Source organism: Erpetoichthys calabaricus, chromosome 13 (genome assembly GCF_900747795.2).
Source record: "Erpetoichthys calabaricus chromosome 13, fErpCal1.3, whole genome shotgun sequence".
NCBI lineage: Eukaryota > Metazoa > Chordata > Cladistia > Polypteriformes > Polypteridae > Erpetoichthys > Erpetoichthys calabaricus.
The window spans coordinates 36,688,487-36,711,873 of record NC_041406.2 but is presented as its reverse complement, the minus strand read 5'-3'; the positions used below and the strand labels follow the sequence as shown (position 1 = coordinate 36,711,873).

The 23,387-nt window shown below is 39.7% G+C and overlaps 1 protein-coding gene across 1 annotated transcript in view; it reads left to right on the top strand.

Moving 5' to 3' along the window:
- gabbr2 (gamma-aminobutyric acid (GABA) B receptor, 2) overlaps positions 1–23,387 on the top strand; it is a 911,705-nt gene that overhangs the window by 859,287 nt on the left and 29,031 nt on the right. The window lies entirely within an intron of this gene.

Here is a 23,387-nt window from a genome sequence, read left to right as displayed (position 1 = left end):
TTCTAGCTGTCTTAACTTCAGTCTATGGGCTATTCTACCATCACACAGAGTTAAGACTTTGAACATTCCATTTTCTATAACTTATAGAGGGTTAAACTGAATCTTCCATTGACTATGTTAAGCTATATTATATTCAAGTTCAAGCTAAGCAGACTAAGAAAGAATTACCATTAACTTGAAGGATGTGGCTCTTACACTGCTGATGTTGTCGCTTAAGAATGTCAGATTTTGTAGAAACCACAAAAGATGACAAACTGTACATCATTTAAATGAAGTCTACAAGCAAGTCCTCCAACATGAAGGGGAAATGTGTGGGTTGGTGGCAGGATTGGCACTCCAGCCACTGTAAAAAACCTCACACTGTTCAGTGTGGCGCTGAAGTGTTACCCATTGCACGGCTGCACTTGGATCTCAATCCAGGTGGTTTGGTGCCATGTGCTGGGTGTGCCAACATGCTGTAATCAGAGCATGCTCCTAGCCTCTCTCTCTCTCTATGACTAGAAATCGCCTGTAAAGTCATGTAATGTGACAGGGATGTTTATTGAATCAGAGGCACAAATTCATTCTCACTTTTTGAAAGCAGCTGGAAAGAAATTATTTTAGGTATTCTCTTAAATTATCCACTTGAAGAATACAACAGTATTAAATAAAGAGTGACACAGCAACATAGTGGTGTGTGCTGCTGCCTTAACAGCTCCAAAGCCCTGGTTTTGAATTCAAGCCCACTCACTGTCTAAAAGTTGACTTCTCTCCTAATTCTTGTGTGGGTTTCCTTCTACATCCAGTAGACATTTGTATAAGGTTAATTAATTTTAATAATTACATTTATATGGCACTTTTTGAACCTGCTCAAGTAGCTTTGCATTGACAATAGGGGGACCACTTTGTCCACCACTACCTGTCTGGCCACCTAATGCTGCAACGGCAGCCATTCTTGTGGCAGTACACTCACCACACATTAGCTATTAGGTGATGAATGGCCTGAGAGAAATAGTTAGGCACAGGTGATGATTAGGGACCAGATTGGACAAAGTCAGAGTTGGCGATTTAGCCAAGACATTGGGAAACACCCCACTCTTTTTGAAAGATTGCCCAGGGATCTTTCATGACCACTGAGCCAGGATCTCAGTTTTATATCTATTCCAAAAGGATGGCGTCAATTTTTACAGCAAAAGGTCCCCATCACTGCCCTGGGGCCTCGCCAACATCTTTTCCACCAGCAACCCAAGCTTTTCCAAGATGGTCTCCGCACACACGCTTAGCTTCAGGTGGATTACCTGTTCTGAAATGCAGGTGATGTGGCTGCTGGCTAACCTGCCAACTCTGCATTGGCCTTGTGTGAATGTGCCCTGCAGTGGCCTGGCACTAGTCCCAGAGTTGGATCTTAGCTTGCAATCAGTGGCTTTGTCTCAACTCAATCTTCTAACAGAAAAAGCAGCTTCATAAAATGAAAAAAATATTTTTTACAAATTGACAGATGCGCATAGTGGTTGGCATAAAACAATGTATTATAATCTTGTTTGCTGTAAAATGGTGTATTCTGTTTACTGATGGTATTTGAAATAATTGATTCTATAAAAAAATAAGTCAGTATGGCAAAAACTGAAGAAAGTTATTTATAAGATCTTATAGCATCTCAGTGTAAATGCGACCCTTTTATTTTATAATCCTCTTTCTAGTTCACGGTCATGGAGAAACACTGACTCTCCTGGGGAAGCTTTAAGTACGAGGCAAAAATTAATTCTGGGCAGGACATCACTCCATTAAAAGTCACACTCACAAACATATTCACACCAAAGTGTGCCACTGTGAGTTCATCTGTACATCTGTGAAAAAATTCTTGAATGGAAAGTAACACCCGTAGCCACAAGATTTATTGTAATGTGAGAACTGTAGCAACCGGTAAATAATTTGCCTTTTGCGCAAGTATGCAGAACTCTAACTGTACAAACGTAATTTAGAAGTAGTCAGGTAAGAAACACAACAAGTGCCATGGAAAGAAACCTCACTGTGTCCAGGAATCGTTTTCTTCCATGAAGGGTGGCCAATCAGGGAGTGAGACATTATAATTAGCAGGATCCAATCAGGGAAGGGCCACATGATAAGCACAAGCAAATCAGAGTACGATTATGGCCAGTTTGGAATTGTAAATCAACCTAACTTATGGACTAAAAACCAGCATACCCGGAGAAAATCCCACTTACACAGAAAGAGAACATTCACTTCAAATTTTAACATTTGTAGTGTTAAAAAATAATTCTGCAGTAATTAATTTTTATATGACCTTGGTGTTTGTCACAGTGTTCTGCATTTATTTGTATTCCCTCTAACATTTTTATTTTGAGTTTAGCCAGTGGTGAAGTTTTAAAAATGGAGAAAAGTGGTGTCCAAAATTATATTGACTATACTTTGGGATAGTTAGCAAATACAGGTGTGTGACGAAGCACATCACAATAATTGAATTGAGAAGAAGAAATAACTATAGCCATTTTTGTTTTTGTTTAAATAGTTAATGAGAAGAAGTGCTTACCTTTGGGTCGCAGACAAGGGGTGGTGCATGTGCCCAAGCTACGCGTTGGCATGGAGAGCTATATGGCCTAACATGCCTCAGGCAGATGAGTTTAGAAGCACCCACGTGAGATAAGTGTTGCGGCAGAAAGAACCTGATGGGCTGAGTGCCAGCACAGACCAAAGAGAAAGGCCTGGATAAGGACTCTGTCTCCCCACAGATATACATACAGTATGTGAGGGGACTGAAATGGAGGACCCCATTGGAGGGGACTGATGTGACAATAGGCATGATTGATCACGGCAGTCCTGCGGCTGTATAAGACCAGGGTTGGCAGCTAATGGTTGTCTTTCTGCTGTGTTCAAACAGCAGAGCATACCTATCTGGAGGAGCAATAGTGGGGAGTTAGCTCTTGAGCAAAAAGAGAGGAGCTGATTCTGTGAGCTGTGTGCTCATTTATCTGTGTATATAGTTGTGAAAATCCTTGTTCTTTTTGTGTGAAAAAAGAAAAAGAAAGAATTCGTTTTTGGGTACATATTTTTTCTGCTTGTTAGTTGAAGTTTTGTCCTGCGGTGGGTTGGCGCCCTGCCCAGGATTGGTTCCTGCCTTGCACCCTGTGTTGGCTGGGATTGGCTCCAGCAGACCCCCGTGACCCTGTGTTCAGATTCAGCGGGTTGGAAAATGGATGGATGGATGGATGGATGGATGGATAGTTGAAGTTTTTGTTGATGACACTGCACTGAATTTGTTGTGAACATTTCTTTTTTTGAACACTTATTATTTGGTTAACTATCCCTGCAAACAGAAAAGCACTGTTTTTTTCTTTCACTTTTACAACTATGGGTCTGTGTCTCATTCTTTCAACCACTGATGCTTGGTCATGAATTACAAGATGCCCAAAGTGAATTGTTCATGACCGAGTGCATGGAGCATCACATAGTGCCGATCTAACTTGAAGAGGGAAGTGGAAGACTACTAAATTATAATTAGTAAATTGATTTTTACAAGAAGATTAGCACAAGAGGGTGGTAAAGAGGGAGAAGCGCATCAAGCCACAGAATATCAAAGCCGACAACTATCCATATGGATATAAAGGTCAAGAGGCTGTGGCAACGGCAGACATTTGTTTAGCACTTGCCTGCTCCCTCTTACCTCCTTCAGAAATGCAATCTTTTTTCAACCTCCAGCATTAATTTTAATAATCTCTGGCAGGGAATCATTTCCAGGTAAGCCGTAAGTCCACTTTGGAAAACACACAATGGAACAAAATATTAGTCGGGTTGGGCGCACTTCTAGGGGCAGCATATGTATATGCAAAAGCAAGCAAACCATCCAGTCTTCAGTGACAAATTTTATCTGATAAAAAGTTTTCTTAATGTTTAATATTTTACTTTTGTCACCGTTGCCATGTAAGGCTCATGCACAGTATAAAGACATTTAACCTTCCACATCAGACATTCAGACGAACATTCTGTACGTGCTTTTGTTTATTGGTTTAAACAAATTGTCTGATGCTCTCCAAAAAAGTGAGCTAGGGGCTGATGGTACAGAGAAAGAAGGAAGTTTGGACAGCTTGAGGTTGCAGGCCATTGTTCTGAGCTAAAAGGAACAGAATTTGTCAATCATCTTCTTAGAGAGAAATATGACAGGACATGACAGGCACTGTAAATTATGCCTGGCCTTCATTTAAAATGCAAGAAAACTGGAGATTACGTGCTGTTATATCTGGCAAAAGCTTGTTTAGTAATTTTGAAGTAATGGCTAGCAGTTATGTTCTTGTTTCAATAATGCTCCATTTTAATTTAGCTGGCCACCTGCCCAGTTCAACTGCCGTGGTTACACTCAAGAAAGTTTTTATTATGATTGTTTCATATAGTAATAAGCTTGAGTACAGATGACCACGTGAAATGCATTGTACCCAGATTTTAACACAAAGAGTTTTGAAGAAATATGGGACTGATTACATTTTAATTTAAAAAGGAGGGTTTTTTTTTTTTTGTTGTTTATAGACTACCCTTTCTAAAGGGGCTTTAACAAGAAGAGTAACCTGCAATCAGTCAGGTCTGAGATATGTACATTCAGGGACACTTGCTTCACTTTTCTTATACCTGAAAAGTATAAGAATTCATCCTCCTGCAGCATCATCAGACTTTAGAAAAGAGGGGGTATGGAAGTAGTGAGTATCCCCCTAAGTCAAGAAGAGTACTACAAGACCAAGTTCTGGCAGTTGCACCTCATTTGACCAATTTAAAAATCAGCAGTAGGACTGTCTGCCCTATATAAAAATGTCACAATGGAAGACCAGGCTGCGCCTCTTAATTAGTGACATTAAGACAGACACCTGAGGCTGTGAGAGTAGAAAACATCCGCTGAAAATAATACACCAGAGAGAAATGAAGGAATACAAATAATATATACATCAACTTTTGAAAATTCACAAATGGGTCCATCTAAACAGTAACTATCTGTAAATGGAGGGCAAACTGCTCAGCTTAATCTCCCAGATCACAAATGCTTACATCTTATTTTGAGCTTAAATATTTTCACAAATATGTCCACAAACTAACATGCCACGGCAGGTAAAATGTATTGCCCGACATTCCACACATCCCACATTTCCATCCATCAACAAGTTTGGAAATGGGAAAAATGGCAGTTTCTAAACTAAATATCTCCTGAAATGCAAATGACTTTAATTTTTGTTTTATTTACCCAAATATTTCAAAACACAGTCACAATGCATGGACACAAGCAAGCAGCCTTGAATCTCAGATGTGTCATCAGTCCATCACTAAGCATTTTGCTAAAGGTCCCTCTATAAATATACTTGATGTATAAATCTAGTCATGTTCTGATTTTTACTTTTTATTCATTATAACACATTTTAATGAAACACATTAAAAATGTATTGAAACACAAGTTTATTATTATTATTATTATGTAGGTGCCATTATCCAAGACACTTTACAAAATCAGCACATACTGCATGTGTTTGTATGTGTATATATATATATATATATATATATATAAATATATATATATATATATATATATATATATATATATATATATATATATATATATATATATATAATAAAAGAGGCACAAAGACAAATTGTAAGAGTTGGGGAGTCCATCCCAGTATACTGTAGAACCAGTTTCTCACAGACGTTTGCTCAGTCATGAAAACACAGTACAGACAGATTACACATTACAATGGCGGACATTAAATGCTGTGGGGATGGAAATGGAACGGGAATGCTGGGAAAGGAACCGCTGAGGTAGATGGGATGCGGTGACGTCATAATAGGGGGACCAGAGGGAAGGAAGGAACCTGGAAGTGACTTGTTCTGCTGGCTAGGGTATTCGGGTGGATTCATGGTGGCGTTTTTTCATCTTTCCTGCCAAAGTAAAGAAAGAGAGGTTAGCACACTGCTGTCGTCCCCTGCCGTGCAATTTCGCGCTGCTCTTTACTGTAGGTCTTTAAGCTTGTGCGTGATAGTATATATGTATACAGTATATATAGGGTGAGTCATAATGATGTTACCATTTGAATGGCAGAAACAATTTATTCACAAAACATACTTCATATGTGCAAGATGATTTACAGGAATGTCTCAACCTGTTCACTATCATGATCAACAAACAAAAACCAATGAGCAACAGTACCATTTAAAACCTGGACACACATTTCACGGGGAATAGATGATACCACAGTCCATTTTCTATTCTTCAGGTCATTGGTAACACGAACTTTCCTGCTATACGCGCGCTCCTTCACCATAACCCATAACAAGAAATCACAGGGTGTCAAATCAGGCAATGGCAATGGTCCACCACGACCTATCCATCGACCTGGAAAGGTGTGGTTGAGATAAAAATAATCCATTAGTGTTAACATAATTTTGACTCTCCCTGTAAAAAAATATATTTAAATTATTCTTATATAATATGCGACCGTGGCTGTCCATTTGTCTGTCCAGGATTTTAAATCACCTGTAACTTGAAAACCGTTTCACCTATTGACCTGAAATTTGGTTAACATATACTATGTAATGTCTATCCGCTTTCAGGATGATGATTGACCTCCAAGGTTATTCATCTTTTTTTTTTTAATTTATTTTATTTTATTGTAAAATCAACTCCCGGCAGTGGCCAGCAGGGCGGAGCATGCGTACGGGCGCCATTCTCATCCCTACCACCGTAGCCATCACTTCCTTTACCTCTTCATATCTGAAATCATTGTTGAAGCAGATTAAAGACTTTAGAGTCACCTTAAGTGAAAAATTAAAGACAATGTACTACGTAATTGCAACACAAACACTGACTTAATCAGTTTTAACGTGAAAAGATGCCGACGAAAGAAGAGAAGAAGTCGGCCGCTACAGTGGAAAAAAGAAGAGCTGCTCAGGAAGCAGCAAGCGCATCAACCTCTGAGCAAACGAATACCAAATGTACAGAGAAAGAAAGAGGATGAAAACTATGAATGCTCAAGTCAAGTGTATTCGCAGTGCACCATTACTAATATATATTAGTATATACAGTAAATACTAGATAATAAACAAACATTACAAAATTACATAAAAACATGAAAAAGAACAATTCAAAAATACCAATAAAACAAAACACACATAAGCCAGGTAGTAAACTCTGCCTGTTACACAGGGGCTGGACCTCAATGCCAGGTGGTGGATTAGCCTCAGAGGGCAGTCTTGGTTACAAATCATTATCTGTAGAATATATACTGTCTTTAACCAATCACTCCACATTTCTGCCCGGATTCTGTAATCCTTCAGATGTGGTGCACAAATATGTCAAGTCTGACGGATAATGAAACCCAATGCAAGAATCTGTAAGAGATGGGCCTTCTTTCAGACTGATATGTGAACTTCTCCAAGCAGTGGGATAAACTGTGCAACTGTTTCATGACAAATAGAATTTCTATAACAGCAAACATTTATTTCTTGCAGATTCTTTAGAATTACTAGAATGTACTAAATGCCATGTAAATCTGATCTTTTTTAATAAATTTAAGGAGTCAATGTTAATGTATGAAAAAATAGTCCCTTACCTCATCTTCTAGCTACAGATTTAAAGAACAGCTGAAAAAATATTCCAGATTAGATAACCTCCTTGGCATTTAATATAAGAACTAATCCTCAGAGACCTTTCATTGCTTAATCAAACATTCATAATTTATCAGGCTTTTATTAGGTTTCTGTCACCCTTGGACACAAAAGACAACCCAATGTACTGTTAGAAATCAGAAATAATTAGCAGGCTGGAAAGCCTCAGGGTAGTCGGTCTCCTGCTGGTGCTGCCCCTTTGCTTTCTTGCCAACAGCAGTCCCTCTGGAAACAAAGCTGCTTTTCAAAACAATTGAATTTAAACAAATACAGTTTAGATTATAGTTTTACATCCCTTAATGTTTGCTATTGGTACTGAAGCTGCCCCATCTTATTGGGTTTTATGACTGACAGACTAAAAGTGTGCCGAGGATTTGTATGAGATGAAGATACCAAAGTGACAAGATCAGCAGCCACACAGGCAAAGGGTGTACCTAATGTAACAGTGAGAGCAGATCTGAATCCAAACCGGCAAATGGTCATTCCTTCACATGCACCTATGATGTATACTTACGTGAGCATGCTTATTTCAAAGTTATCAGTTAAACTTGGCAAGGTTTTTAAATTGTGTATATAACTTTTTGGAAGGCAACTGACTAAATCGGCCTTTCTACTAGCCACCATCCAAAAAACACTAACAGAAGTAAATTAATAAATGGAAAGGAGATTATTATACTTTGGCCCAGAAGTGCAATTCACAAAAACAAATTAAATCAGGCAAAAAATTATCAGAAAACACAAAAAGTGAATTGGAAACACAACCACAAATCAGAAAGCGCAAAAGCAAATTGAATATGCAAAACCAAATCAGAAACAACAAACGCAAATTGAACAACACATAAACAAAAAAACCATGAAAACAAAAGGATCATCACATAGTCCAAATGGAAGCAGATAAAACAGTGAAAGCTAAACGTTCATCACAATCCAGTCCCAGCTTTTCAGTGAGTGTTGTCATGAAAGAGAGAAAGCTGAAAGGTAAAAGAGATCTCTTATCATTTTCAGGTATTTTATATACTTTAGCAGAAAAGATAACATTTGCCTAATTTCGAGCAATCTCGGTCAAACCAGTGGCAGAACCGACTGGAGTTTCACCAGTAAATGGAGTGTGATAGATGGCCGGACTGCCTTTTGAGGAGAGGACCGGGGGAGTGGACATATCACCAGCAGTACCTCCCCCAGGACACGAGGGGGCAGCCCCGCTGGGGCACGTCGGGGCCATGCGACGGGAGCTTGGATGCTCCACCTTGCGCGGGCCCTTGGCCACCACCAGAGGGTGCCTGGACAGTTCCGGAGCCGTGGTCTATAGCACTTCTGCCACACCTGCAAGTGCTACCAGAACATGATCGAGGAGCACCTGGAGCACTTCTGGGTGCGGTACAAAAGAGGCCACCTCACTCCAGCAAGACAGCCAGAGTCGGGTGGAGGAGGACGAGGTTGTGAGTGAGGAGTGGAGGTGGCAGAAGAAAGGACTGAGTTGACTAGACTTGATTTGACTTGACTTGAGTTGAGTATATTGGAAGCTCGGTGTTGTGTGCAGGGCATTGAAATAAATAAACAAGTGTGTTCTGGACATTCTGGGTCAGTGTGTCTGTCTGTAGCCGGGCTATCTTCTACACGAGTTATATCCAGTAGAAATCTGACATGTCTACTCCAAGCATAGAAGAACAAATTTTATGCCTCAATATCAGATATAATAGTTTGGTCTAATATCAGCCAACTAACAAATTGTGTTAAAAAAAAAAAAATCAATTGTCGCATGTGTCACAGATGATTGCGTTTGGCTGGCTATGTGTGTCCTGGAACACACTGATATATGTATGAGTATTTGCTTGCCGTCATGCTCTCAGCATTACATTATGGTTTTCTAACAGTCAGCACAGGACTGACAAACTTGTGTGTGTAATACTTTAATGGAGCTCCAGCAGGTATGCAAACGTTTTATGTCCAATCATTAAAAAATAACTAAATATGCAGGAGACATTCGGTGTCACTGTAACCCGTAATTGATCTGTGATGTACTGCTGCCTCACTTCTATTTTTCTTTTTAACCTCTGGGCTTTGACGGCATTTGTGGTAGTATTTTAAAGAGTGACCAGTCTAAAGTATGAAGATAGACATGAAAGACTTTGGGATTTACCAAAAAACTGTCATGCACTAAAAGGAATGTCTGGCTCTTTTCATACTTAGTTTCTGAATATGGTGATAGTAAATACTGAAAGTGATTCTGACTAAGTATAGAGCAAAGTACCTGAATCACACTGTATCTGGCACCAAAACGATCAACAATGCCATCTCAAAAGCAGCCCCGTGAGTAGCAGGTACAAGGGAGTGCAGACACAGCTCTTTCGACTGCGTGTCCCTCTACAACTAAAGCTCATCGACTCACGGAACTGGGGGAAAGTGGGGGAAGTGAGATGGAGCCGTGTGGCATATATGAGCTGAAGAAGCTAACAGTATTTTTTAGGGCCACATCCCAGCATTCTGGCTTAAAGTGGCTGATTCCATTTCTCCTCCAGAGGCATAGCTAGGGTTTTCAGCGCTGGGGGACAACTGAATATTTCGTGCTCCCTCCTGTTTGCCAAAATGCAATGGGGAACATCAATTCGGCACCCCCTGGATGCTGTGCCCGGGGACAGATGTTCCCGCTTGCCCCCCCTAGCAATGCCACTGTTCTCCTCTTTAGGTCCACACCTAATACTGCGATGGTGTTGACGTGAAAAGTTAATAATATAGGAATACTGTCATACAAACAGTATATTGCACGTGTTAATATAATATATGTCAGTAGCGTGTATACTAGTGCAATAAAAATATTGCTAGTATCAATTGTTTTTCAATGCAGAGTGCTGTCGGCATTAAGTTATAGCTTCACTACCAATTAAAAATACTGAAATATGTTTATAATACTTCAAACACTGCTCTGGCAGAGAGTGCTCAAAGTTATGCGAACATTATAATTTCTGCCTAAGTACAGTATATAAAAATACTTTAAAAAGATGAGATCCCTTTTACATTTCAGCATTCTCAATTCCACAATGCCACTCATTGTAAAGTTTGGATTGAATCATGATGAACGTTTAGTTTTCAATGTTTTTTCCATTTTGATTTGGGGTTTGTGCTGCTATTTTTGCTTTCATTCTTCTCAAGTTTGTTTGGGCAGTCATTGCTTGCTGCTTGCTCCAGTTGCATTTGTTGTTTCTTATTTGTTTTTGCGTTTCCAATTTGTTTTTGCACATTCCAATTTGCTCTTGCTTATTCAATTTGTTTTTGATTTTTTCTGATTTGTTTTTGTGAATTCAATTTGTTCTTGCGTTTTATGATTTGGTTTTGCGTGATTTAATTTTGTTTTCATTTGTTTTTGCACATTGCACTTCTGGGCCACAGTATTATTATTATAAATTCAGAAAACTGAAAACTACACTCTTTCAACTATTTTTAAATCCAACACTGTACTACACCCTCCCACATATTAGTTATGATACAAGGCAATATATAATAAGCCACTAATGTACTAACAACAATTATATAATACATTTAAAGGAAGACAAAATTGCTTTAATCCTTGTATACATAGTTCTGAACCCTAGCGACACGTGATGTTATGTTTACAGCTCCCACCAGAACATATGATACAGTGTGGACACAGTTCCCCAGGTATGCCTCATTCATTTCATCCTCAACAGTTTACTACAAACGATATTCCAAAAACGTTCAAAATTATTCTATTGTGATCATTTATTCATCTAAAATGTATAGGGTTGCTAGCAACCCCAAATATTGTGAAGTGTTTGAATTTTTTTTCATGTGCATTTTTAGTGGTGCATTTGTGAACAACCCTTAAGAAAATGTGCTTTTTTCAGGATTTCTTTGATTCAATTTATGTTTATTACAGCTGCACTTTTATCTTATTGCTTATTACTTACGTATTTCAGAGTTTAGAGACATAAGAGATAAGAAATTTTCTTATCCCCAGGAAAGAGTCCCTGTCATTGATGGCAGATGACGAGTCACAGAGAGACACAGATCACTTAGTGTGGAGACAAACAGTGAAGAACAGAGTGTTGCAGTACACAATAATACTTCTGATGCCATTAGATCCTAAATGTTTTGGGAGGGGAACTGGAGATGGCAGAACTCAGGCGTTGAGGAGGAGGATGAAGGTAAAAGAAGGCAGGCAGCTGCAGAAGCTGCATGGAGTGAAACAGCACAAGGCACATTACCTGAAACACCTGCTTACCAAATAAAAAGTAAACAAAACACAGGAGGCCCCACATAGGTTCACCAGGCGACAAAACAACTAATCACTACAGTGTGTGCCATAAGCCATTTTGCAATAATCACAAAAGTAGAACTGTGGTCAGGGATTATTGTGCTGAAATGTTGAACAAATACCTAAAATAGAAATTTTTTTATGTTATAGTACTAACGACAAAATTTTGACATGGGGGTATTTTTCGTACGTGGATTACTCGCTTAGCCTGATGTAATTGTTGACGATTTGGCCTGATCCTGGATCTGTTGATTTTTTGAAACTCTTGCTGGAAGTGTTGTCATAGCAACACATCCAAATCCGCAAACCTTCTCGGAGCAGGTTTGTTCTACGTAAACAAGGATTAGTTTACACACGTGATCAGTGACGGTGCGTGGAAGTCATCCAGTCAGGGCTTCGCCGTTCATGAATGAGCGACCAATTGATATTGGTGCGCAAATTATACAAAGAGAATTTCATATAGAGAGGGTTTTGCGCGATCGGCAAGATCGAAATTCTGTACGAAAGATACTGCTTTAGCCGAGGGGGAATATTGTACCTCAAAGATTTATTAGCTCCGTATATTCGAAGTCAAACTCGGCGAAGTCGGGCTCTCACAACCACACAGACAGTAGGCATTGCTTTGAGGTTTCTTGCAAGCGGCACTTTTTTATATACTGTAGGCGATGCGGAACATCTATCGAAAAGTGCAGTTTGCCAGGCAATTCGTAAAGTCTGTTTGGCTCTGAAACATTTCCTTCAGGTTTTCATTGTGTTTCCTGGACACCTGCATGTGCAGACAATAAAAGAGGCGTTTCATGCCATTGCAGGTAGGTAATACACAGGCTAAAACACCCACAGTTCCATGAAGAATCTCAATCAGCCTAACATTCTCATTACCAAGATTTCCAAATGTGATTGGGGCACATGGGACTGATCAGAGTGGAATTTGATCAAACATTATTTGGAAAATGTACCTCTCCTCCTGATGAATAATCAGACACAGTGTCTTCATCAAATATTTGACCTTCGTTAATATCTCGTTGGTCAGACACAGGTTCAAGGGATATGACATTCCCTGCAACTGACCCAACAAAAAAGAGGGCTATATGGAACATACCTATGGCACACATGGAGGACAAATATGCAATGACCATCCTTTACCTGAAATGAAGTGACCACTGCTTCATGCCACTAGTTCTGAGGAGGAGCTTCCCCCTGGAATGCCATTTTGCTGGAGAGCCAACTCTTCTGCAGGGGTTAGGTCTGGACCGCGTGGACCTCCACCTGTTTTTTGCTTGTCTGCCTCCTTATTAGCTTTAAAATTAATGTTTTTTATATTATATATGATTCTTTATGTCAACAATTCTTTAAATAGTTATATACCAGTATTTACCAGTTTGAAGTATATTCTTGTACTTCACTTTAACCTGTTCCCATGTTCTCCTTGTGCTCACGTTTGATCTGGAATTATGACATATTAAATAATAATTAATCTGACACATAGGAAATGAAACGCTGCATTCAGTAAGTACAATGTACACTACTTAGCGTTTAATTTTTTCGGCCACTTTTTGCCAGTCATCTTTTCTGGTCTGGGCTGCTTTTGCAGTGTTACCCCTTGTGTATATTAAATCTTGAAATTCTTCGTGTCCTTCGAATAAAAGGTCTTGCGTCGCGTGTGTGAAAAAAAATGCACCCGTTCTTTCGTCATTTTGTTGCAGCCTATCAAAGACTTGCTGATCATGTTTTCTAGACTCAATATATATGGGCTTTTCACTCAGCGCGGGTGCGCGCATTCATCTCGTATGATTAGATCCAGCTACACTAATCTAATACACAGCTGCATTTGAAAAACCGACTTATCTGCATGAGTTTCACTGGCATTAACTCATCCAAGATGAGGCACCTGATCTCAGATGGTTTAAGCGACGTACGAAAACTACGCCCATGGAGTGTATAGTGTGTGAAAACTGAAGTCCAAATATCAAATAAACACTTTCACAAAAGGTACAGGCATAACAAAACAAGTGTGCATTTTTTCAAGAATATAACCAAAGAAAAAGAAATCAGGTTAGGGTACGACACGGATACACCATGGATACGAGATCGAATCTGGGCACCCTCCTGAATTGCCTTGACTTAAGAGCATATCTATCTATCTATCTATCTATCTATCTATCTATCTATCTATCTATCTATCTATCTATCTATCTATCTATCTATCTATCTATCTATCTATCTATCTATCTATCTATCTATCTATCTATCTATCTATCTATCTATCTATCTATCTATCTATCTATCTGCCAAGTCACTACAGACCCAAGGTGCGTAACAGTGTTTCCTTAAAGTCCCATGTATACAAGGGCTAAAAGACCATCAAAAGTACATTTATATTTTAATGTTCCTTAATCAGAGAGATTGGCGAGCCACACACTAAATGTTCAAAAGGAACAATCGACTACGTTCCTTTTGTCAGACCAACCAGGCCCTGTTCAATATTCACTACAAAAACAAAACATTCCACTATCTCTTCATGGTTGTTTTTATTTGTGTTTTACAAGAAATTAACCCGAGTTTACCTGATGGCATCCTGCAGGTGGGATAGGTCTTGTCCGGCCTTTTCTCTTGCATTGTTCACCTTTCCTCCCTTTTCTTCGATTCACTGCTTAACTTTATCCCTTTTTATTCCTGAACAAGTCTTCTCTCTTGTAGTTGTCATTGGTCCCCGAAGACCAGCGCTCCTTTCGGTGCAGTCCATAGGCTTCTTTTACCTAAGCAGACCAAACAGACACCACAAAATACACGTGACAACTGTTATTAAGTGTTTATTTTATTTGCATGACATCTCAGTCACTTCAATCTTTGCATCATGTTGAAAAAAATCTATTTCTCACATTTTGTTCTGCTATAACATCAGTTGAACCCAAAAGTATTTTTAGTGATGGCTTTTCTCTACACCCTATCAAATCCCACATGTATTTTCAGCTTTTATGATTGTAATCACAGAGGACTGAGATATTTAATAAAATGGTAAAAAAGAATGAATAGGTTTCATCCATCTTCTGTACCTGCTTGATCTTAATCTGAAACATTAACAAACTCTCAATACATTTCAACTTCATTAATATGACATATATACACACTTATATAGCAACTTTCAATAATATATACATGGGCTAATACTGTTGCAAACACACCGACTGATGTATATAATTATTTAAAGTGGACATTTTAATATGAATTCTTTGCATTTATTTCTATCAGCCTAGATTATTTTCACAGACTATATTGTCTGCATTTATATCTTCCATATTTTTAACTCATGTTTTATGTAAGTCAAAAATCTGAAAAGACACTATATCTTTAAAAAGTAAAAGTTCCTTCAACATCTCTGAAGGACAGCTCATTACCAATGAGGGGACTGGAAGTGCTTTCATAAATCACAAGAGATCCAATCTGAAACAGGAATGGCACTGTTTAAAGTGCAAAGGGCCAGACACATCAGTAGATCTTTTTAATTACTGTACCACCAGAAGATATTACTGACCTGACCACTTACCCTGCAGTTCTGGAATCAGCCCAGTTGCTCTTCTCTGTACTTTCTCCAGTGCTGCTATGTCTTTTTTTACAATATGGAGACAAAAATTGTACATAGTACTCCAGGTGAAGCCTCACCAGTGCATAAAAACTTAAAGTCAAACCTTGTTATTGCATTCATACCACTTACACTTCAGATCATGCAATCCACCTGAAGCTAAGCATGTGTGGGCCCAGCCAATACTTGGATGGGAGACCAACCAGGAAAAGCTTGGGTTGTTGAGGTGTTGCTGAGGCCAATATGGGGCAGTTACTCTGTGGTCTGAAGGTGGATCCCAATTCCCAAATGCAGTGAAGGCCCACTATGCTGTTAAAATGGCGCTGTCCTTCGGATGAGACATAAAACTGAGGTTCTGACTCTCTGTGGTTATAAAAGATCCCTGGGCATCCTTTGTAAAGAGCAGGGAGTATCTCGATGTCCAAGCTAAATTGTCCATCATGGCCTAGTCATTCTGGCACCTTCATCATTCCCTGTCTCTAATTGGCTAACTATCTCTGTCACCCCTTCACCACCTAACAGCTAATGTGTGGTGAGTGTACTGGCACAAAAATGGCTGCTGTTGTATTATCCATGTGGATGCTGCACATTATTGGTGGCTGAAGTAGCTCTCCACTGTCTATGTAAAGCACTCTGAGTAGTGAGAAAAGTGCTATATAAATGTAAAGAATTATTATTATTATTATTATTATTATTATTATAAGTTGTACATTATAAGTTTAAGCTCACTGTTAGTTAGTTTTTAAAATGCCGTAGCTTAAAATAGCTTCACATATTATCTAATAAAAATATCCATATTAAAAGAAAAAAAATTTTTAGATACCACTTACATAGGAAAACCATTTATTTGTGGCTACTGCCACTAGAATTCAAAACATACTTTATATCACAAAGGACCTTGAGTTTATCAGTCCTTGAAGGAGCAAAATAATAATAATAATAATGGGGTGCTGTCTGCTGACTAAAGCAACATGCTTTGTAGTGTAATTATCACATTCTAATTGCTGGTTACTGCTTTAGGATACTTGAACACATTTAACAAGCAGTTTCAGAAAGCAGACTGCCATGCTGATTTCTTTTTTCTTTTTCATCAGCAGGTATAAGGTATATGAGAAAACAATAAACAAATAAAAATAAATATTTCAAATTTAAAACCTGATTTTTAAAAAATTCGGTGTCACAAGTTGTTCGGCTCAGCTCAAAGACTTCCTGGTTATTTGAGTTCTCAATGAAAATCTTTAGTGGCAAGTGCATTTTGTTTATCGATCTTCTGGTATTTGGATTAGGCTTACTTGCAGATCACTTAGACTTCGTGGTTTTGAACTTTACAAAGTGTTAGACCATATTTCATTTCCTGATTCTTCCTCTTTAAAAATCTGATCGATAGACTGAACGAAGAAACAAGCAAACGAAAGAGCAAACAAGCTAACTTTATTTGTCCCAATATGGAAATTTAGATTTTTCACAGAAGTTCAAGAAATATAACAAAAAACACCTACCCTCTCAATTACACACAACAGATTACAAAAAATTAAGATTCATTATGGATTATGGATTCATTAGGAACAACACAGGACATTTTCCACAGCATCAGCACTTTTTGGTGCCTTAGGGACAGACTGAACAGGTGATAGAGGATACCACAAAGTTGGCCAGCACCAGCCTTAAGAACTTGAAGAATGACTCCATCTTGTCCTGTGACTTACCCTGTGTGTATTGACAGGCCACAGGTGGACTCATTACTGGCCGTTCCAGTTGAAGTGGTAGATGTTGTTAATGCAGTAGGAATGGTATGGGGGTATTGGTCATTTCAAGAAGGGAGTGGTGGCAGAAGGGAATATCTATTGAAAAGTTGGTTTAGGTCATTAGTTTTGCCCTCCTTCTCTTCCAGCTCCTGGGCCCAGGACTGCTTCAACCCAGCTGTACATGCCCAATCTGTTCCAAAAATATTCTGAATGTTTTATCTTTGTAAGCTTCCTCTTCTTCACTCAGCTTTTTCTTCAGCACTCTCTGCATATAGAAAGTGAAATCTGATATGTTTATGATGAATTTTGAGTATATACAGTCTGATTCTGCATATGTTGGGTGGAGTTTGAAATAAATAGAGTGAAAAGATTCTGGCACACTTTAGTGAATTAATTTTAGTTGGAATAATATAAATGTATTGTTATTTGCTAAATCTCAGACACCTCTTATTCAATATAAGACATATTCAGTTGAACATATGCATGCCTATGGTTCACCTTCTGGGCCCATCAAAGGTAAGCACTACCACTTCAGGGGTGCTGCCACTGACAGTCGCATCTGTTCCTTCTCCTCTCCCGCAGCCCTGAGAACCCACCCAATGGGGGCAAATGACCCCGCCCCTTCCACTCCCCCACATTATAAAACTGAGGTGCTCCCAGCAGAGGTCATCTCATTCTGGAGATAGCAGAAGGCAGAATGGAGCTCCCTACCCCAAGTAATGACTGCTGTACAGTGCATTAAATCGCCCCCCAGCCAGCCTTGTCTTGGTTATTTTGCTTTATTTTGGGACTCTGCAGCTATTAAAAGGGGCAACCCAGTTGGTGTCTCAGCATTTCTTTTGTGGACATTGTCTTTCCTTTATCATTTTAGTATTATTTAGGTTGCAGTTTATTACACACATTTAAATTAAAGATTGATAATAATGCAGGTAAAAACAGACAATAACTTTATATAATGTTAACGTAGGGTGGAATAGGGTGGAATTGAAGAGTCGCAAAGTTTGAGGGAGGAACGATCTCCTCAGTCTGTCAGTGGAGCAGGACAGTGACAGCAGTCTGTCGCTGAAGCTGCTCCTCTGTCTAGAGATGACACTGTTTAGTGGATGCAGTGGATTTTCCATAATTGATAGGAGCCTGCTGAGCGCCCACAGATGTCAAACTGTCTAGCTCCATGCCAACAATAGAGCCTGCCTTCCTCACCAGTTTGTCCAGGCGTGAGGCGTCTTTCTTCTTAATGATGCCTCCCCAGCACACCACCGCGTAGAAGAGGGTGCTCGCCACAGCCATCTGATAGAACATCTGCAGCATCTTATTGCAGATGCTGAAGGACGCCAGCCTTCTAAGGAAGTATAACCGGCTCTGTCCTTTCTTACACAGAGCATCAGTATTGGCAGTCCAGTCTAATTTATCATCCAGATGCACTCACAGGTATTTATAGGTCTGCACCATCAGCACACAGTCACCTCTGATGATCACGGGGTCCATGAGGGGTCTGGGCCTCCTAAAATCCATCACCAGCTCCTTGGTTTTGCTGGTGTTCAGGTGTAGGTGGTTTGAGTCGCACCATTTAACAAAGTCATTGATTAGGTCCCTATACTCCTCCTCCTGCCCACTCCTGATGCAGCCCACGATAGCAGTGTCATCAGCGAACTTTTGCATGTGGCAGGACTCCGAGTTGTGTTGGAAGTCCGATGTATATAGGCTGAACAGGATCAGAGAAAGTACAGTCCCTTGTGGCGCTCCTGTGTTGCTGACCACAATGTCAGACGTGCAGTTCCCAAGACGCACATACTGAGGTCTGTCTTTAAGATGTTAAGTCTTTAAATGTTCTTTATGTGGAAAAGACATAACTGTTGCAGTTAGGAAGCTTAATTCATATACTAAACAAATGACAAAGGACTCAAATATGTATTTATATATAATGTGCTGGTTGGTTCCACCGGGTGTGAGACATCTGTTGGTGAAGAAAGATTCACTGATCTTGATCTTGCCAACGATGCTTTAATCTTCATGACATCAATGGAGGCTCTGATTAGGGCTCTGAAGGGACTGAGCAAGGAGTCTGAGTGTCTGGGCTTGCAAGTGTCCTAAATAAAAACCAAGATTCAGGCTTTTAATGACCTCTTGGGCATGGCCATCAGTGGTGTGTCTATCTGTGGAGAGACTGTTGACCCCGTTGAGAGCTTTACTTACCTCAGCAGCAACATTCATGTCTCTGATGAATCTTCCTATGAAGTCAATAGATGGATTGGGAGAGCATGGGGGTTCATGAGGTCGCTGGAAAGGGGTGTGTGGTGCTCCTGATATCTCTGCAAATGGATGAAGGTCCAAGTGTTTAGAGTCCTGGAGCTTCCTGTTTTGCTATATGGCTGCGACACATGGATGGTATCCAGTGACCTGAGATGAAGACTGGACTTGTTACCTGCATTGTGAGGGAGTGTCGGTTATGGCAGTACGGCCATGTGGCGTGATTCCCAGATGATGATCTGGCTCACGGGATCCTCATTGTCTGTTTTTCACCTGCATTATTTAAATCAATCTTTAATTTAATATTATTTATTGTATCAGTATGCTGCTGCTGGAGAATGTGAATTTCCCATTGGGATTAATAAAGTATCTATCTATCTATCTATCTATCTATCTATCTATCTATCTATCTATCTATCTATCTATCTATCTATCTATCTATCTATCTATCTATCTATCTATCTATCTATCTATCTATCTATCTATCTATCTATCTATCTATCTATCTATCTATCTAGCTAGCTAGCTAGCTAGCTAGCTAGACTAGGCCAAGGGGATGCCCACATAACACCTGGCTGTGGCAGATAGATGGTCATTTCCACTTGCCAACTACGATCCTGAGCTGTTTCATCATGTGGTAGGTGCGGCAACATACTGTACCTGTGCATGCTCCTCAGCCTGATCTAACCTGACTTGGTCAGGGTCAGAGCATTGTAAGTGCAAGTAGTAGCATGGCAGAGTGGCTCCAGGGTGTTGATGGGCAGGCATTCATGTGTGGATGCTGTAGCCAGTTGCATTGTTAACACTTTAGAGTCTGTGATTTGCACACCTGCATCCCTATCACCTTAAAGTAAGCCTGAGCAAGAGACAAAGGAGGATCAAAAAACCTAAGGACAAGCAAAGTAGGATCAGGTATGTGAGGAAGTGCAGTGTAGTGAAGAGTAGGAAGGGTGGTCTGAAGCCATTCGGCATGCCGAGGAATGGATTGTTCCATATTAAGCAGTTTGTTGGAGCAGGGGACAATCATGAGATAGCCTCCCATAAATGCCATAGACGCGAGGAAGACAGAGGTTTGGTTCAGAGTGTCCCAGCTGATGCCAAATTAGGCAGAGAGAGAGAAGAATGGCAGCTGTTGGCATATCTGGCCAGCTGTGTGACCTGCTGTGTGACCCGCTGGGTGAGCTGGGAAGAAGGAACATGCGCTAGACTGAAAAGAATGGGAATCTGATTTGTATAAGATGTTAATTGTGGATTTTAACACAATTAACAATTGTGACAATTAACAATTTTTTTATGTGGATAATTTATTGTTGACTCGTTTTAACCTCCACAAGTATGGTGTTTTAATTACAGATTATTTATTTATTTATTTATTTATTTATTAATAAAATGGCACCACACTTTATTTATTTGGACAGTTTGTTTGTAATAAAGACACTGTACTTTTTTTGCACCTTACTCTTGGCTGTTTACGTGTCCTCATTTACCTGGCTTGTCCTGGACATGTTATCAATGGATCCGGGTTTGAGGATGTTGTGGCAGTTGGGTTCTACCTGGACTACCACAGGCCCTAATATTTAAATGACAAAAAACTAAAACAAGTGGCATGCAAAAAATAATAATTGATACATGCAAATTAAAACAACTGGCTTGTGTAAAATCAGAGTAGGCACGTGCAAAGTACAAAAAGTGTCAGCATTTAAAGATGGTGCCCACAAAATCAGAGATAACTGTACAGAAAAGATAGGTACGAATTAAAATAAAAAAGAATGCTGGCAGGTGAAAAGAACTGTTACCTCAGAATAAAAGTTTGATTACTTATTATTTTAAATGTGAAGACAATGTATTTCATAAGTGAATTGTATATACAGTATTTATTGGAGCACATGTCAATAATAGCACCACTTTTAAATTTGATTTCATCTCGGATGCTGCCATTCTTGTTTAATAAAAGTAAAACTATAAAATCAGTCCTTTTATACATTGTGAGCAAGTACATCGGTGCATTGTGTACATTACAATTCTAGTTCCACCTTTGGTCTATAACTGATATACAAACACTGAAACAGTACTGCAAAGGATTGCTTGGATAATTTGAAAGATTCTGTTTTTATTCACATTTATAGCATTTAAATACAGAATTGAGTCAGAGTGAATTAGATGGAAGAGCACTTGTGCTGTGCTGACATGTTGCTTTTGGCATAAATTAGAGCTTAGTGGTTACTGTAGTTATCAAAACACTGACAAGTAGTTATTTTTGAAAAACAAGTTAGGTAAAGTACCTTACAAAAGGCTTTGCTAGTAATACAAACACACATGTGCTTTTCCTTCTCTTTTTCCTCTATTTCCACTACTCCAGGTGAGCTTTTTCCAACTTCTACCTGACTCCATGTTGCCTGGAGAGGCCTCTTTTATCTTAGATCTGGGAGTACTTCCAGTGGTAGGGCACAGCCCATTGGAAGCACTTCCAAGTCAAATGGAAGTCCCATAAGGTACGGATGATTGATCCCTGTAGCACCCCCTGGCGGCTCCCATGGAACCTGACCAGGCTGTCCTATGGGACTACAGTTCCCAGCATGCCTTGCAGGTGTCCGCACAGGTAACATCACCCAGGGAGGCTACCGCCTAGCATGTTGGGGGAGCATGTAGCTCTGCCAGGTTGTCTCTCCCTCTCCTACCATCCCACTGGTCTCCTAGCCAGGTAACGGTTCTCGACCCATTCCTGTTGGGAAGCCAATGTGCTCACCTGCACATTGGCATCCTTTATTGGTCTTCTGGAAAGATAAAAGGAACATCTTGCCCTTCTTTATACCCACTCTGTACCATGACCTCTAGGCCAGGTAAGAGATCAGAACCCACCTGACAGGGACACCAGCCCATGCATGCCATCCATCACAATACATATACAGGTAAAATTCTGTTACAACGAATATCTTTACAATGAAATTTTCATTACAACGAAGTATTTTTATGGTCCCGACAGTTTCCCCATATGAAACTAGTCTATAGAAATCTTGTTACTACGAAATACATTCAGTAGATACTTTCATTACAATGAAGTGCCCAAAAGACCTTGATATGCCTGAATGAATCATCCACAGAGCAGTTAGTTCTGTGGCCGCAGCTCAGTTGTGCTCAACGATCCTCAAACAGAAACACCGTCATTTTTTTTTCTTCAAACCTTCCTCGTACTTTTTTTTTTTTTTCTGTTTTTGTTTATCGGTGGTTTTCAGTGATACCTTTTGCTTATTAAGCTCATCAACATTTGAAAAACATCCATTGGAATTCTATTCATTGTCACCCTCCTATAGAAACGGCAGACACGAAAAAACGATAACAGTTCATATTAGAAAAAAAATCTTTACATTTTTGTGGCTCTCGATTCCGGCAAAAAGAAAATAGACCTTGCCAGTGAATTTGAAATTTCGCCATCGACACTGTTAACTTTCTTGAAAGACCGAGCAAAAAAAGAAGAAAAATCTCGGGTTGCAAACGTATGTGAACTGCTGCATTTGAAGACGTTGAAAAAGCCGTTTTTATGTGGTTCAGCGATGCTCATTCAAGAAACATTCCTATTAATGCGGCACTCATTCAAGAAAATGTGAGGTTTCTAAACTCTCTTGGGACCCACCCAACGGGACGACATGCCGAAGAGCGTCCCGAAGTGCGATCACCTTGTCTGTGGAAGACTGCTTATCCATTGCCAGAGCAACAGCAGGCTCACAGCTCTGCTGCAGCTCCTCACCGAAGCAAACAGAAAAGATCTCAATGGGTGATGCTGTAAATGCAAGGAATAGGATTACTTGGCCACTAACCTGGCCACGACCCTGCCTGACTGCTTTGTCTGTTGTGAAAGGCGCTATATAGCGCCCGACCCGGCACAGACTGAGACAGAGGCACGTACTTC